The sequence below is a fragment of the Myotis davidii genome, unplaced genomic scaffold (assembly GCF_000327345.1).
Source record: "Myotis davidii unplaced genomic scaffold, ASM32734v1 scaffold642, whole genome shotgun sequence".
NCBI lineage: Eukaryota > Metazoa > Chordata > Mammalia > Chiroptera > Vespertilionidae > Myotis > Myotis davidii.
Genome location: NW_006293957.1, coordinates 110,521 through 116,523, shown reverse-complemented (window position 1 = coordinate 116,523; position 6,003 = coordinate 110,521). Strand labels below are relative to the sequence as shown.

Here is a 6,003-nt window from a genome sequence, read left to right as displayed (position 1 = left end):
CAGGACTTTGGTGCCTGTTGAGTCCCTCCCTTGAGTGTGTTGCTTGTGGAGGTGGTTGCTTGGTGCTTCAACATGGTCTGAAGTGTGTGCTGGCTCTGAGGCCTCCCAGGAGGTGCAGGCCAAGGTCAGTTGCCACCTGTTTTCTGCCTGCAGCTACCTGGTGTGAGCTATAAATTGACCTGCAGATGGCTGCTACTTGTGCTGAGCTTGGAGTTGCCCAGGAGAGGGCAAGCTGTGAACCAAGTCTGGCTGCTGCTAGTGCTAAGCTGGGGGCCACTTAGTGAAAGGTATAGAGCAGGGGTGGGCAAACTTTTTGACTCGAGGGCCACAATGGGTTCTTAAACTGGACTCAGAAGAAGGAGCTGCGGCCGTTTCCCGCCACGTTGCCATGTTAACACTGCTGCTGGTGAAGGAGTGGAGGGGAGAGCAAGAGAACCCTCTGCTCTTTTGGCTCCTCGGGCCGGATAGAACAGCTGAATGGGCTGGATCCGGCCTGCGGGCTGTAGTTTGCCCATGGCTGGTATAGAGCATGCTAATGGTAGATGCTGCTTATTTGAGAGATTTTAGGAAAATCTGAAGCCTGAGCCAAGACAAGCCATTTTAATGGAAAAGGCACTAGAACCATCTTGGCTGGGCCTGGAAGTTGGGTGGGGTGTGGCCTGAGGGAATCAACAGGATGGGGCAAACAGTGTCAGCCAGGTTGATGGAGACTCAGAAATAGTGCCCACCACCAGCTCTGTTGGTTGTAGGTCTCATCAAAGGAACAATGGCCTCTGCCAGCACTTCTGTCTGGGAGAAATCTGCCTCCTATCCCCTGAGATCTTGCCCTGATGCCAGACAATTCAGTTCCTCCCCACATGTCTCTGATGGCCTTTGCACTGCTTACCCAGTGATGTGGAGCTCAGAGTGAGTGACCCTGAGTAAGTTCTGTGCGGGCCCTTTAAAATGAACCGCTTGGGACTTTAGTTACTTCTTTCTCTCTGAGCCTCAATTCCTGCTCGGTTTCACAGCCAGAGGTTGTGGGGACTTCCCTTCTTGGCACTGGAATGTTGGGTTGAGGCACCTGGTGTGGGGCTGGGACTCTTCACTTTTCAGCCGGGACCTCTGCAGCTGAGACATCCCTCCTGATTTTTATTCTCCACTTGTGGGTGTGGGACCATCTCTTTCTGCATCTCCACCTCTCCTACCAGGGTTGATGTGGCTTCTTTATGTCCTACTTGTACCACTTCCATTCAGCCAGATTTTAGGTGGACGTGAATGATGGTTGTTCTGTTGTTCAGTTATAATTTTGATATGGTTATGGGAGAAGGTGAGTACCGCATTTACCTACTCCACCATCTTGATCAGAAGTTTAATTCTGGCTCCCACAGTTATACCCTTAATTCATGATTCAAATATAGAAATGTATCACAAATTGTCTCAATACCATACTCCCTCAGACTTACTAGCCTAACCTGCATATGACTCCTTCCTGTTACTTGAACATGCCAGTCCTTTTCCTGCCTCAGTAAATTGAGTTTTCATGTTTCCTTTGCTTAGAATGCTTTTTCCTGCATCTGTCCTTCATGCGTGGCTCCTTCTCTCAGCTCCAACTTCATCTCCTGAGGGAAGCCTCCCATATGTGTATACATGCCAGTCTCCATCGGATCACTCTTTGTATTCATTTGTGCCACTTAACACAATTGGGATTATCTAGCCTATTGGCTGGCTTAATAATTAACTAATTTTCTCAGTAGATTATAAGTTCTGTGAATAGCTTATTCACCATTGTGTCATCATTACACAGCACTATGCCTGCACTAGTAAATATTATCTTTGTGGATGAATGAATGAAGAATAAAATACAGATCAGGCAACCTTTCAAAATTCCCACTATCTTTATGGAAGAAGGGACTCAAGTTGGAGGAGAAAATAACTTCACTTGTTTCAAGTAATAGAAAAAATTGTAAAAGTTAAAAATGCATGCACATGAAGATTTTGCAATCCATGGCATGCATTAAGAATTATATTTAAACTTGGGCACTGAGGGGTTGTAGTAGAACTAGAACTCTACTCTGGTTAACTTAATTGAGGGAGTTATATTTGAAATATGGAGTATCTCATAACACATAAGGCAAGAAGACTATGGGTTTCCCGGGGACTTGGAACTCTGAGCTTAACAGCTTTGTGGGTCCAGGCCGCTTTTCCATATGTCTGCTTCATTCACTCAGTGCTAATTTTCTCTGCTTCTCAGCCAGGCGAAAAGCAGGTGATTACTCTGTAGCTCCTAATTTTACTTTTATTTTTAAGAGATAAGCCCCATTTCCAAATTTCCAGCAAAGAGAATCTGATTGGCCGGATGGAATCTGATTCCATCAACTGTGGCCTAGAGGACTGGATTGAAACATGTAAATAGGAATGCCTAAGCATATTTTAGAGGGTGTGGGAACAGTTAAAGGGGTCATTTGTGTTCACTAGCAAACGCATATAAGTGCACTAGCCTGGAGAGAGGAAAAGGTAGTTAGTTTAAAAAGTAGATTATAGCCCAGTCAGTGTTGCTCAGTGGTTGAGCATCAACCCATGAAACAAGAGGTTCCCAGCTCAATTCCTGGTCAGGGCACATGCCTGGGTTGCCTGCTCGATCTCCAGTAAGGGGTCTGCAGGAGGCAACCGAACGCTCTCTCTCATCGATGTTCCTCTCTCTCTATCCCTCTCCCTTCCGCTCTCTAAAATCAATAAAAACATATTTTTTAAAAAAGTAGATTATAAAACTTCCTGCAGCATAGGACCCTATTTTAATAAAAGTGGATATGTAAGTATGTATTTACACTTAAAAATCTGGAAATAATAGATACTAAAATGCTCACAGTGGCTGTCTCTGTATGGTAATATTATGTGGTTTTTATTTTTTATTTATACCTTTAGTTAAAATGTTATGTGTTAGTGAAATCTGCTTTTATTTTTTCAACCTTTTAGTATGGAAAAGTTCAAACACTATAGAGCACCATTATCCAGCTCATTAAACCATGGTCAATCTTATTTCACTTATTAATTCCATTTTCTTTTACTATCTAAGTATTTTACAATAAAGTCTTTTAATCTTATAATTAAAAAATAAAAGCAAACTTTTATCTTTTTAGGTAATGTTTGGAATATCTAGCTAAAAATTTGAGGAAAAAATAAAATAAAATTTATAATTTATATTTGTGCCAAAATAAATCACAGATACATTAGAGATTCAAACATGTTTTTAAAAAGAAACAATGAGTAGTAGAAGAAAATATAAGCAAACTTATTTGGAATCCAAAGTTAATAGGCTAAATAAAATGCAGCAACATTAACTACTATACTATATATAGAAATCATAATATAGAACTTAAACAACAAGTGAAAAACCAGAAAAAAAGTTTCATTTTATCAGAATATAATGCAGTAAGCAAAAGACAAATATATTTATAAAGGATAAATGGGCAAAAGATACATGAACAGGCAAGTCCCCAAAGAAGAAGTGGCCAATAAATATAAGAAAAATTTACTCTGACTAGTAATTGAAGATGCACAAATAAAATAACAGATTATTTTTCTCCTAAGAAATTAATAGAGAAGATATGGGAGGCAATGACTCTCATAAACTCTTGGAAATGTAAATTGGCAAAGCCTTTCTTGAGGACAATTGGCAATCCATACAAAAGCCTTAGAATTTGGAATGCCTTTGACCTAAAAATTACACTTGTAGAAATACATCATGGCTATGCATGAAGATGTAGCTAAAAATGTACTTATCATGGTACTGTTTATAATAGTGAAAAGTAAAACACAATCAACATGCCCCCAAATAGAGGATTGCTCTAATAAGTTTTAAGATTTTGGTCTATCTGTGCAATGGCATGTTATGCAGGTTTTAAAATAATGTGGAATAATACTTAATGACATGTAAAAATATATTTGACATAGTAAGTAAAAATGAAATAGATTAAAACAAATGTTAACTTTATTTGGGTGTATTGAAATTATGGCTGCTATTTTTTTATTAGCTTGTCTGTGTGTTTTGTCATAAGAACTATTTTAAAAATAGTGATTGGTTTAAAACAGCAACTTGGAAAATAAATGCTTCAATTTTTTGTTGTTTTTGATTTAGTTTTTTCTAATGCAACATTTTACAGATATTCTGACTTGTTTTAAAATTTTCTGACAAAAAAACACACTGTCAAAATAATAAAAGCTTAGGAAGTAGGTGGGGGCATGTGAATTAGATGTTGAACTGAAGTAAGCAGTAAACTAAAAAGACAGCTGTTAATATTGAAAACTTAGTTCAAAGAGACCTCTTTTTGTTTTATTATAGTTTTAAAGATGAATGTATTAATATAGTATACTAGAGTCCCAGTGCACAAAAATTTGTGCACTTGGGGGTGGTCCCTCAGCCCAGCCTGTGACCTCTCGCAGTCTGGGACCCCTTGGGGAATGTCCACCTGCTGGCTTAGGCCCGCTCCCCGGGGGATCGGGCCTAAGCTGGCAGTCAGACATCCCTCTGGCAGCCTGGGAGCCCTCGGGGGATGTCCACTTGCCAGCGGGGAGCAGGCCTAAGCTGCAGTCGGACATCCTTAGCACTGCTGAGGAGGCGGGAGAGGCTCCCGGCACCACTACTGTGCTGGCAGCCATCAGCCTGGCTTGTGGCTGAGCAGAGCTCCCCCTGTGGGAGGGCACTGACCACCAGGGGGCAGCCCCTGCATTGAGCGTCTGCCGCCTGCTGGTCAGTGTGTGTCATAGTGACCAGTCATTCCCAGTGGTTCTGCTGTTAGGGTCAATTTGCATATTACCCTTTTATTATATAGGATAGAGGCCTGGTGCACTGGTGGGGGCCGGCTGGTTTGCCCTGAAGGGTGTCCCAGATCAGGGTGGGGGTCCCACTGGGGTGACTGGCCAGCCTGGGTGAGGGGATGAGGGCTGTTTTCAGGCTGGCCACACCCCCTTCAGAAGGGGTTCCCCACTGGGGTGCCTTGTCGGCCTGGGTGAGGGGCTCATGGCTATTTTCAGGCTGGCCAAGCCCCCCAGCAGGGACCCTCACCCCATGGGGGTGTGGTCTGCCTGGGTGAGGGGCTGATGGCTGCTTGCAGCTGGTCACAGCTCCTTCAGGGTGGGGGAGTCCTCTTTCTTTTTTTCCCCATAGATTTATTTATCTTCTATAATTGAAACTTTGTAGCCTTGAGCAGAGCCCAGAACTGGCCAGGACAGGTAGGAAGCTTGGCTTCCTCCATCGCCAGGGGCAACCCAAGCCTCCTGCTCTCTCCAGCTCCCGTGGCCACCTCCATCTTAGTTGAGTTAATTTGCATACTTGCTCCTGATTGGCTGGTGGGCATGGCTGGTGGGCGTGGCTTGAGCATAGCAGAGGGATGGTTAATTTGCATGTTTCTCTTTTATTATATAGGGTGCTTATTTGGCAATAATGTCTGTGCTACTATGGTTTTAAGAATTAGAATTATTACTGAGGGAATTAAAAATAGGTACAACTGTTTAATAAATTTTTTTGTTCTGGAAAAATTAGCTATATAAGAAAACTAAGGTACTGAAAATCAGTGAGAGATATTGATTATGGCAGACATGTGTCCATTTCTATGTCCTTATCATTAAAAAAAATCTTGGTAGATATCAAAATGAAAATTTGCTGCTCTGAAAAGCAGTTGGTTATAATAAACTAGAGGCCCAGTACACAAAATTTGTGCGTGCGGGGGAGGGGTCCCCTCAGCCCAGCCTGCACCCTCTCCAATCCGGGACCCCTTGGGGGATGTCCAACTGCTGGTTTAGGTCTGACCTTAGGGATCGGGCCTAAACCGGCAGTCAGACATCACTCTTACAATCCCGGACCACTGGCTTCTAATCGCTCATCTGCCTGCCTGCCTGCCTGGTCGCCCCTAACTGCCCCCCCTTGCTGGCCTGATCGCCCCTCACTGCCTTTGCGTGTCGACCTGATTGCCCTTAACTGCTTCTACCTGCCAGCCTCATCACCCCTGACTGCCCCCCATGCTG

General features: G+C 43.1%; 1 protein-coding gene across 4 annotated transcripts in view; it reads left to right on the top strand.

Annotated features, from left to right (window-relative positions):
- The window catches only part of FAM35A (family with sequence similarity 35 member A), an 89,098-nt gene that overhangs the window by 47,977 nt on the left and 35,118 nt on the right, over window positions 1-6,003 (top strand). The window lies entirely within an intron of this gene.